Below are 13,089 nucleotides of genomic sequence, written 5' to 3'. Positions count from 1 at the left end.
TCATAAGAAGATTCAATATTCCTTTTGGATACCATCAATAAAGTCTCATAAGTCTCCCATGGAAGAAAATTTCCTTGGTTCTCCCAGCAAGAGGGCAATCCTACCCTCATCATCTTATTAAAATTTGTGTTAAATTTTAGAATAGATTATTTAATTTCACCAAACTTAGCCTCTGTTGTTTTCATGTACAATTTTTTTTGCACCATCTTATTAATTTCTAGCATAAGCTATGTTCCATCTTCCAATTTCATAGTTATTTATTCTTGAGATGATTTAGAATGAGGAAAATCAGTCATCTTCCTTGCCAGCTAAGGACATTGTTGGTTTTTCTCTTTATGGGCATAAATGATGCTTCCAATGTCCTTGACAATCATCTCCTCCTCTTCCATTATCAACATACTATCCTAGATATCTTTTGATTGTTGAATGATATCAATCCAAATTATGTCTTTGGCTTATATGAGTGACATATTTCCCTTTAATTTTTCTCTCAATTCTTTAATTTCATTGAAGGTTGTCTGATAATCCTTTTGATAGTTTGATGTAGTGTCCTTTTCCCTAATCAACTTTCTTTCTATAATCTTCAAAAGTTCCTTTTTTCATCTAGGTTCTTTTGCATTTTCTTCATTTCATCTTCTGAAATTTTCAATTCAGTCATAACCCTGGTCAATTTATCAGTTGGATCTTCTGAATATGGTTGTACTAGAATGGTGAAAACATGAGTATCCAACTTCTATTGTAAACTAGTATTAAGTTATTTCAAGGCAACCAGTTCATTGTTTCTTTCTAGCATCTCTCTAGCTAAAATCTCATTTCCTTTTCCACTTGGGCTACCTCTAGGGCCATGACATGTTTTACATTAGGCAACTTCAAATTCTTTCTAAGCACCTGGATTTTTGAATTCGACCCTTATATGAGTTTCTATACAGTAGTCCTATCTTCGGGATTGACACCAATTTTGACAATTAATTTCTTCAACTCTTCATTCTAAGTAAACAAAGCTCTGGAGTTTTCCTTTTCTAATTTTAACTGATTTATAACTTTCCCCAATAAGGCTTCTATCTTATTCGCTGCTAGGGATGCTTTACTCAAATCACTATAAATCAATTCTCTAGTTTTCCTATGCAAGTTGATTTTATCAGGAAATGGAATCTCCCTTGCATCCACAATTATATTTATAGTTTTGAATCATGCTTATGAAGAGATAGTTAAATCATATGGGTGAGAAAAATACAATTTCAGTTGATTTATTTCTAAATCCATGGCTGATAACAATTTGGTATGATACTTTGAAATTTATTGAGCTTCAAGTTGGGACACAACATTTTCTTTAATTTTCTTGTTCTTTTCTTAAATTTGGCCATACAACTCCTTTAAAATTGAAAAAAAACTTTGTGAAGATTCTTCAGGAACAAGGGAAGAAGGTGTGCATGTCACTTCTTCCAATTGAAATTGAAATCTGGATACTTAGAGGAACTTCCAACCAGAGGCTCAAACTCCTTCTCCTTTTCATAAATGTTGGCTTCTTAGATTTGTGACTTATTTTATCATCTAGATCAATCATCTGTTCAGTTTCACCTTTCAAGACTTTTTCAATAGGAGGGGAGTTTCAATATCCATCCCCCTTTTTGTTTCAGAATTACAACCATTGGCCAATTTTTCAATAACTAGTCTAGACTTATGTGTGTAGGGAGCATAAGAGTTCTCTACCCTTTTTTTTGAAATGATATGGTGAGGATCTTAAGGACACTTCCCCCCTTGCTAGAATTTCATAGCTTGAAGTGTTCTCTCAAGTTCTTCCATAATCTGTCTATTGTTGACAATGAGAGGCCAAACAATCTTAGGAAACTCGAATAAATGCCCCTTCTTTGCTGGTAGAAAATTAACTTTATCCACATTTAGAATTTGTCTAATGAATTCCAGAGAAAACAATCCCATTAGCATAAAAGAAGGAAGCCTGTAAGGTGAAACCTCTGCTCCATATAATTTGATCTCAACATAATCTTAAAATTGAAACCAATCTCCTACTTTGACATCTTTGCTAAGTTGTAAAAAGGATTGGAATTTTGGTAAGAGGCATGGTGGAACATAACTGTTTATAATGGAATAAATAGTTGACATGAAAGAGGTAGTGAACTATACAAAAAGTTCATGGTTAGGAAGACTTCTTACAATATCTGTCCAATTTAATACTGATTGTTTTCTCTTTTGGATATCCATTATGTTCAGGCCTAAATGCATAAATATTTCCAAATGGGCATAAATTAATAGACAAAACACTAGTGATAGAAACATAAAACAACTAGTAAGATTCAAATTTGACAACTGCGAGTTTATTAATCCCTCCCAAAAAGTTGTAACATCAAGAATAATTTCAGGCAGCATGGCTAAATTGAACATCCCTAGCACAACATGGTCAACCACAGAAGTATAATCCCTTCCCAAAACCCTAGCAATTATTTGTAAAATTGGCTTAACATGGTCATCAAAAGTTTCTAGGGGAAACTGAGTTGGTTCAGTAGATAAAATCTGTCCTCATGGCATAAGATAAAATGATAATTTGGAATAGTCTCTTACAGAAAAATTTTGAAAGTTTGCTAGTAGAGTTTCTTCTGTAAATGAAGTATAATGTTCTAAAGAGGGAAAATACAAATCTTGTTGAATTAGTAGGGAAGAGACCTAAAATATATTTTCTCCTATTGCATTCATTACAAAACATTTTTGGGGATATAGGGAAGAAACCAACCAAGTGATAAACTTAGGGTAAACCTATGTTTGGGGAATTATGGTAGAGAAAAGGCCCAATTTTACTACTACAGTGTATATAGGAGAATAAATTTGGCCTACTAGAATGTTTTGGTGAAGTTCCATCAAATTTAGGGAGCATGCAAGGTCAAAGATATCCCTTTCAGTGTCCATGGGGGGAATATGAGTTGCAAAGCCGATGAAGGAAAATTTCTTTGACATTTTTAAAGAACTGAGTAGGAGAACACAATACATAAGTACCCAGATATTGATGGCTTGCATTGGAATCTATGTTTGATAAGAGGATAAATGTGGATGTTCTTATGGATGTGTGAAAAAGGAATAGATAATGTAAGCGAAAACATGATTAAATGTGGAGTTGATGGGTGTATGAAGTGATGTGGTAGTGATGACGTGTATGATGTGACATAGGTGACGTGGAAGGATGGGATGATGTGGGAGTGAGGTTTCGATGATGAAATACATTCATGATCGCTTGTCGTAGAATCTTGGTAGTAACCCTCCACCATTCATGGGAGAACCCATGGTGGTAAGTGGGACCATCCTTGGGTGACCTCGTATCAGATCATGGTCGTTGATAGAGAGTTAATGATCTAGCCTTGACTTATTTACGGGGGCACCACCATCAATATGCATTATGCATGTTTTGATGTATGGCTTCCTCCATGGGGAAGGCCTGACATCTCCATTGAAAGGACATGACAAATGTACCCAACATTTAACGTTTCATTCCTTTGAACCCTACCAAGGCTCCACTGATCACATTCTTACTTAATTTTGCATCATCTCAATTTCACATTAACCGACCCTTTATTTTTCAAAAACAAAATAACATTCTAAGTAAACTTTTAATTTTTTTTTTCTTTATACCTTTTTTTTAAATATATGATTTTTCTCTTTCACATTTCTGACATAGTGAAAACAAGCTTCAACACTTAGTTTCTCTTAACTGGGGAGATCCTTCCTCATAGAGACCTTCAAGCAATTTGAATATTGTTTAAGTTTTCTTTCCATTTTTTAGAATTCAATTGTAATATACATTAGTGAGATTTTTTTCAAGCTCGGATAATATAGGAGACGTTTAATTAACTGTTTTTTTCATGTAAATGTATCGGTTTCCAATTTTTTATTGAAATTTTATAATGACTAGAAGAATATTTATGTGTTTTGGTAGAGTTTCTTGACATGATTTGCTCTTAAGTGTCTCATTTGTCACAACTGTTTCTAGTGAAATGAATATTTTAAATAAATGGTATAGCGATTATTTCGTGGAAGTTATCAATGGATTTTTATTAATATTCCTGATTCTTATTGTTTGTGCGTATTCTATTATCGGTTCATGTAGTTTTGATTAATTATGTTTAATATCTTCTAACACTATTTATTATGACATTTAAGGTTTTTTGTTGTCTAATTTTTACCTCCGAACAAGAATGGCTACATTCTAAGTAATATTGAGAACTAGACTATCACGACCCTACACCTGCGGTAGTCTTCCAACCGCTTATAGCGAGGTGTGGCACCACCGAATTCTTTCTTTTCACCAATACTAACATTCGTGGACTATGCCTACTTTCACATTAACATTACTTAGCTTGTGTTTCGCAACCAAGTAAACATACAATTATCCTTTATACTTAATGAAGCCCATACTCATTCATTATCCATAGCAATCATAACACGAACATCAACAATTGCAACATGTATAAAGGGGAGGGGCAACTCCCTGTAATGTGAGTCTGCCCGACAATATATTAAGAATATCAGATTACAATACACAAGTGTGTCTTGGCCAAACCAAGTCTCACACTTAACCGAATTTACAAAGAGAGGCAACCCTACCTTTTACAACAGTCTTGTGCACCTCTTGCACAAAGGACGGTGCTCACCCGAGCCACCTAAAATCCCAAGCCAAGTCTTACACCAAAACCGTACTTCAGAATCCACCCCGGGCACACTTGCCCAACCTTCGACTTAATTCCAAGACTACACCCAAGCGTACAATCCTCTTAGAGTAGTGCGCATGAGATATGCGCAGCTCCCTCTTTAACTGCGCACTTGCCTTCTTGTTTCTTGCGAAGATGTGAGTGAATGCGTTGATGATTAATGAGCTCTCATGCTCATACATTTATATGCCTCCTTGTGTGGGTTATGTGTGGGTGGCAGCCCCTTGGCCGACCCCAAATAGTCATAACGCACCCTTGAAACATGCTTTCGTATGTCGGCTTACCCTCACGCAAGCTCTCTTCCAAATCGCAATATAAAACTCCACTTGTTCCACGCATTTCCCAAGTGTCGTAATTCTACTCACGATTTCGTCGCATTGTCGTTCACGGTATCGTCGCATTTCTGCCCACAACACCGTCGCACGCCCGTTCAGCACGCGTCCATCGTGCGCCCGCGCGCCCGCCCGCACCCTCGTGCACGACGACTTTTCCCAGCGCCCGTCGCACAATCGCCCGGAGGCCTTACATCCTCCTCCACCTAAAATATTTGTCGTCCTCGACAACATACCATCCCAGTAGCCATCCACCAAGATCATCACTCATCCATGATGTCGACCTCTCCACATAAGGCAAACATTCCTGCAACATATGTAGACCCTCATCTCCATCATGCCTCGACTTAGTGACCAACTACCACCAAGCTCACCATACCAAGGTATGCACCTCAACGGTATGCTCTCCATCAGATGTCATCTCGATCCATGATTACTGACCTCCTGTCTTCATCATGTGTCCTCAGGTGAAGTGCTGCCATGACACTCCAACATAATGACAACACATCTCTGTACACTTCCGGACCCCATGTCTGAACTAGTCGGGTGATCAGTCCAACTATCACGCTCAAACCATGAGAGTGAACATCCTCATGCCATCATCAGTTGTTCCTCAAACATCTGCCACATCCTCGACTCATCAAGAATCTATCTCCATAATCCATGCTCAGGTCCATGGAACTCCATCCATCTCATCTGCAACATGTTGTCCATGATGTTTGGTGTCAATGTGCTACATGAAATCAGCCACATCTATCCCAACATCATCATCCATGTGTGTGCCTCCTCAATGTGAAGAGACCATCTCATCAAACCGACTCTCGATGTGCCACATCTAGGTCCATGAAGCAATCCTTCATCATATCTACAATGTGCCATCCCTCAAGTCTGCCATAGAAACAAGTATGCACTTGTCTCATCTATCCATGTGTCAAAGTAGTTGAGTCTCGGCTCAACCCATGCCCAAGTCAAGGCATCATCATCATCATTGTAACTCCATCACTCCAAAGTGTCTCATATCGATCCTCCACATCAAGTCACTCTTCCAAGCCATGCCCATACATGTACTTTGAAAGTATGCATCCCATACTGCATCAAAATCTGTTGACCTCAGCTCCTCAATGCATCAGATCCTCCAAGTCCACCGTGTATGAAGTCCCTAAATGTCACAACAATCTCATGTCATCATGAGCTCCATAATCTGCTCACAAATCCATCCAAGTCCATGGTCTTGTTGTACAAGAGTGTATAACCTCTCCATCAACTCATAAGTAGTAAGTCTCCATGTCACATCAGCAAATCTCCTGCACAACATCTCTGCCTTGGTACTCCTCATTGGATGTCCATGACACCTCTACAAGTGCTCCCACACAATGTCCCTGCATAATATTGTCATGCTCCATGCCTCCAACCTGATGTCCATGACTATGTTGCCCATGTAGTCCAACCAAGTAGACCCATCACAACAATCGGTCATCTTCATCCAAGCTGCAATCTTCGGTCTAGTGAACTCGGTCACCCAACCATATCATCATGTCATGAGTCCCTCCATCATAGCTCCTCCACCAAAGTGTCCACCAAGACTTGCTCTTGGTCTCAGCCATGAGAAGTCCACCCAAGCATCATGAAACGTGTGCCCTTCAATTTGTTCATGAGTCATGCCGGGCACTTAGCCAAATCTCCATATGGCTAAAGCATGACCCAATCATCCACAACGATCATTAAGTTCCACCCTTGTCAAGGGCCTCTGTACCTTCTACCATAAGGTCACAAACAACCCCAACAAGTCCAGCAACCATCAACAATCCTTGTACTTCATCATCATCATGAGGCTCTTCCTTATTCATCCATGTCTGCAAACCGCACGATCCTGGTCCAACTTGATCATCCTCAAGTTCATCCTCCATCATGGTCATGTCTGCAACATCTTCAACTGTCACGACTTCCTCTTCCTTGTTAGCACAATCTGCAACTTCATCTTGCTCCATTGTCCAACCAAGTTGAAGAAGTTCGTCTTCAAAATTCTTTTCCAAGACTTCAAGCTTGTCTCGAATTTGGAGATTCTCTTCTTTCAACCGCTTCAACCTGTATAAGGTAAGCAAGATCTTCCCTTCACCTTCTCCCAAACTTGCCATGCCTTGTCGTTCAGCTTGGCCCTAGCACTAAGCTTCACCTCTACTAAACCTGCTTCCACTGTCACGAGCAACCCTGCTCAAACCGAGTCTTGAAACTACCTTCAAATGCTTCAACACCTGAACCTTGTTTAAGCCTCAATATCACTTGTCATCAACTTCCAAGTGTATGCACACTTGCTTCACCCCGCTTCCTGTAAGACTTCTCCAAGTCTTTAGACCTGCTCTGATAAGCTCTTCACCGAGCTCTGATACCAACTGTCAAGGTTGGTATCAGCTTTTCGTCAAGCTTCTTCAACCCTGAATTTGCTCTGATACCATCTGTCACGCCCCTACACCTGCGATAGTCTTCCAACCGCTTATAGCGAGGTGCGGCACCACCGAACGCTTTATTTTCACCAATACTAACATTCGTGGACTACGCCTACTTTCACATTAACATTACTTAGCTTGTGTTTCACAACCAAGTAAACGCACAATTATCCTTTATACTTAATGAAGCCCATACTCATTCATTATCCATAGCAATCATAACATGAACATCAACAATTGCAACAAGTATAAAGGGGAGGGGCAACTCCCCATAATGTGAGTTTGCCTGACAATATATTAAGAATATCAGATTACAATACACAAGTGTGTCTTGGCCAAACCAAGTCTCACACTTAACCGAATTTACAAAGAGAGGCAACCCTGCCTTTTACAATAGTCTTGTGCACCTCTTGCACAAAGGACGGTGCTCACCCGAGCCACCTAAAATCCCAAGCCAAGTCTTACACCAAAACCGTACTTCAGAATCCACCCCGGGCACACTTGCCCAACCTTCAACTTAATTCCAAGACTACACCCAAGCGTATAATCCTCTTAGAGCAGTGTGCATGATATATGCGCAGCTCCCTCTTTAACTGCTCACTTGCCTTCTTTTTTCTTGCGAAGAGTGAGTGAATGCGTTGATGATTAATGAGCTCTCATGCTCATACATTTATATGCTTCCTTGTGTGGGTTATGTGTGGGTGGCAGCCCCTTGGCCGACCCCCAAACAGTCATAACGCACCCTTGAAACATGCTTTCGTATGTCGGCTTGCCCTCACACAAGCTCTCTTCCAAATCGCAATATAAAACTCCACTCGTTCCACGCATTTCCTAAGTGTCGTAATTCTGCTCACGTTTTCATCGCATTGTCATTCACGGTATCGTCGCATTTCTGCCCACAACACCGTCGCACGCCCGTTCAGCACGCGTCCATCGTGTGCCCGTGCACCCACCCGCGCCCTCGTGCACGGCGACTCCGCCCAGCGCTCGTCGCGCAATCGCCCGGAGGCCTTACATCATTTGTAATATACATTAGTGAGATTTTTTTCAAGCTCGGATAATATAGGAGACGTTTAATTAACTGTTTTTTTCGTGTAAATGTATAGGTTTCCAATTTTTTATTGAAATTTTATAATGACTAGAAGAATATTTCTGTGTTTTGGCAGAGTTTCTTGACATGATTTGCTCTTAAGTGTCTCGTTTGTCACAACTGTTTCTAGTGAAATGAATATTTTAAATAAATGGTATAGCGATTATGTCGTGGAAGTTATCAATGGATTTTTATTGATATTCCTGATTCTTATTGTTTGTGCGTATTCTATTATCGGTTCATGTAGTTTTGATTAATTATTGTTAAACATCTTCTAACACTATTTATTATGACATTTAAGGTTTTTTGTTGTTTAAGTTTTACCTCTGAACAAGAACAGTTACATTCTAAGTAATATTGAGAACCAGACAATCCCGGATTGTCGAGCTCGGCTTGGCGTGGGACCAATCCTTCTTTCCTTCCACTAGTTCATCTACATCATTTCCATACATTCCATGTCTAAATTCCAATCTATATGATAGTATTTAGACACTATAATTCTTAATGGTTTTAGGCTTTGTAATTTTCCTTAATGTTTTTCCGGCATCAGTTTGATAAATGAACCGCACCCCCTCCCCCGCCTACCCATGAAATTGGAAACCCATGTGGTTCCACAATGCAGAAGGTTATTTCTTGAGTTTAGTACTACTTCAACCATATGAGCCCTAGGTGACTATCTCACCATAGGCGACTACCTTTCTAACTTCCAACAGATTCAATGTTCTATATTATTTATTATAATTACTCTTTTTCCTACACTAGTCTAAGGGTTATTTGCACCAAGTGTACTTATAGGGTCCACTATCAACTGCGATGCAATATGGGTTTCATCGTGACTAAATTCTTAAAAGTCCGCCAAGTGGTTTCCTTGTAATATTATAGATTATCACTTCCATTATGTATGGTTTCCACAGAGCACATATATGTTCCTGCCTAATTAACTTATACCATTGTCTACAAAATCTCCAATATACTAAGTTCTTACCTTTTAGTATTTCACTAAATTTCCACACCTTTAAAATGAATTAAAATTAGAAGAATAAAACATAGATTTAATACTTATATGCTTTTCCTACACAATCAACTATTTCATTAAGAGACGTATCCACCCAACTGTGAGAATGGAAATTATGTCCATTACTTCCCCTCGATCTTCAGTCTCCAGAACAGTAGACAAAAAATAACTTCTTTTAGGTTTAATTCCTTGGCATCAGGACCTCCTATCTAGCCAGAACTTAATCGATTACTTAAGGTCTCCATTGGTTCCCATCCCAGCTCTAGAGTGCCCCCTACAACATCTTTCCTCCTCTTTTTCCCTTCTTGAGTTTTATCTCTAGGGTGAGGAAAATCACTAACTCTCTCTAATTGTCTACTATCTGACAATCTCATTTTCGGTCTCTTGACAGAAATTTCCAAGACTTGTAAATATTAAAATTTTAAGGAAATAGAATTAAATAAAAGTCTTATACCAAAAAATTTCTTACTTTTACCAAGTTTAACTTATATACTTAACTACTAAATTTCATAGTAAATAAATATTTACAGTACCCTCGAGCATGCTACATATTCCCCCATGAAGTTGAAGAGTGTCCCCGGTGTTGATTCCTGCTTCCTGGAATAAATCCATAAATTCTTCTCTCATGAGAATAATGTCTTCCCAAATGGCGTCTTCTAGACCAAAATCACTCCATTGTGCCTTAACTTAGGTGATAACTCATCTCTGTAACATTGTTTCTCTCTGATTGAGAATACACAGAGGCTCTACTAGAAATTCCCCATCCGGTTCGACCTGCACCATCTTGAAAATGAATTATTATTTATACATGGTACAACAAATGTCTATGAGTATGTTTATATGTTACATATATATAAAATATCATTTCCATAATGGTTTTGTTTGTAGTTTTACCTACACCTATTGTCAATTAATAACATTCCTAGGATCATACACATACTTCTTTAATAACGAAACAAGAAAGACATTATGAAGTCAAGTGTGATTCAGTGTGTTGATACACTACAGGTCCAATCCTTTCTAAAATCTGGAAGGAACCAGATTACCAAGGTGCCAATTTTGTACAACCACCCCATTTGAGGGTTTTTTTCTGAGGTTTAACTCGCACATACACATGGTCCCAAACTCTAAACTCCCAATAGGTCCTTTTTTTATCAACATAAGATTTCTTCCTATCTTGGGCATGTTTTATATTTTGACGTACTTTATTTAGTGCTTGCTCCATTTCTTCTAACATTTTAGGACCTGAAATTAGTTTATCTTCCAAATTTCTCCATTTGATAGGAGTTCTACATTTCCTTCCATATAATACTTCGAAGGGACTCATCTTCAACTATTCGTTATAACTATTGTTGTATGCAAACTCAACTAGTTGAAGGTATTCCTCCCATTTAGTTGGTTGTTGCATAACATAGATTCTCAGCATGTATTTCAAAACCCGGATTACTCTCTCACTTTGTCCATCTATTTGACGATGGTAGGAAGTGCCAAACATCACTTAGGTTACCAGTATGGTAAAAAGAGTTTTCCAAAATGCTGAGGTGAAATTTGCATTGCTTTCTGAGATTACCACTGTAGGTATACCGTTGATACGAAATATTTCTTTCATAAAAATATCAACAATTTGTACAGACGTACATGTGGATTATAATGGAATAAAATGGGTGGTTATACTCAGTTTATCTACCACCAAAATAATGGAGTCATTATGTCCTTTAGACATGGGTAATCCAGTTATAAAATAAAATGTAACATTTTTCCACTTCCATTCTGGAATTGGTAAAGGATGTAATAGTCATGCAAGGTGTTGATGCTCAACTTTAACTTGTTGGAATTCGAAACACCTTCCCAGATAATCTGCAATCTATTTTCTCATTCTAGGCCCAAAGAAACTTTTCTTTATCGTAGTGAATATTTTTTGATATCCAAGGTGTTTCACATATGCACTTTTATGAAATTCATCCATAATTAATTTTTTAACAACCAACAGATTAGGGATATATATCCTTCTTCTAAAATTAAATAAGTCCTCTTCATTTATTGCATACACAGGCTAATTCTCAAAACTATTTTCTAACTTTACTTACTTCCATAAAAATTTATACTCATAATCCTTCAACGAAACCTCCTTAATCAGTTTGGAAAAACTAAATTCAGATTGACTGTAAGAAGTTTCATACACACAACATATTTTTCTACTTAAATCATCAACTAAATTTTCCTTCCCTTTTAGGTGCTTAAAATCGAAATCAAATTCACACAGGAAGGCGGTCCATCTATCTTGATGTGCATTTAGGTTGGCTTGTTTAAAAAAATTAGTTAGGTTGTTGTGATTGTTCATCATAATAATATTCTTACCTAGCAAGTAGTGTCACCACATCTTTAAGGTATGCACTACTACCATCAATATAGATCATAAGAAGAATATATTTTCTCATGATCTTTTAATTTTCTTGAGTCATATCCTATCACCCTTCCCTCCTGCATTATAACTCAACTAACCCCCTCTTAGGAGGCATCGATACACACTACAAACTCATCTGTGGGATCTGCAATCTTTAACATAGGGGCTAAGGTCAACAAATACTTTAACTGATCAAGGTTATGCTAGCAATCTGTTCTCCACTTGAAAATATTTCCTTCTTCTGCAAGGAGGTTATCAGATAGGCTATCATGGAGCAATGTTTGATGAAATGATAGTAATATCTTGTGAAGCCGATAAAAGAAAGGATTTCTGCCACATTTTTAGGAATGGGCCATTCCATAAAGGTCTTCATATTCTTAGGTTCCACTGTTATTCCCTTAGATGAAATGATATGTCCTAAATACTGGATTTGATCCTTGTAGAAATCACATTTGATGTATTCAACATACATATAGTGCTCCCATAAACTTTGTAGCATTATTCACAGGTGCTCCTTATGTTCCTCCAAATTCTTGGAATAGATTAAAATATGATCAATAAAAATTAGGACGAATTTATCCAAATAAGGTTGGAAAATGTCGTTCATTAGGCTCATAAATGTTGCAGTAGCACACGCTAACCCAAATGGGAGCACAAAAAATTCATAATGCCTATATCGAGTCATGAAGGATTTTTTATACATGTCTTCCTCTTTAATTTGGATCTGATGATAACTAGACCATAGGTCAATTTTGGAGAACACAATAGCTCCTTTGACCCGATCAAATAGTTCAACAATTCTTGGCAATTGATATTTGGTTTTGATGGTTACCTTGTTTAATTGTGTATCATCAATGTGCAATTGAAGGGTACTATATTTTTTCTTTACAAACAACACCGGAGCCCCCGAGGGAGACACAATGGGTCGAATGTACCCTTTATCGAGTAATTATTGCAACTACATCTTCAATTTTATTAAATCAGGAATTCTCATTTGATAAGGTTCCCTTGATACCTGGGTTGCTCCAGAATCAATTCTATAGTAAAATCAATATCGCTTTTTGGGGGAAATCCAGGAATGTTCTCTTTAAA

This window comes from Pinus tabuliformis, chromosome 2_2, assembly GCF_031772625.1.
Source record: "Pinus tabuliformis cultivar Carrire ecotype Pingquan chromosome 2_2, CPIR1, whole genome shotgun sequence".
In the NCBI taxonomy this organism is placed as follows: domain Eukaryota; kingdom Viridiplantae; phylum Streptophyta; class Pinopsida; order Pinales; family Pinaceae; genus Pinus; species Pinus tabuliformis.
The sequence above is the reverse complement of the archived record's forward strand: the minus strand, read 5'-3'. Positions refer to the sequence as shown.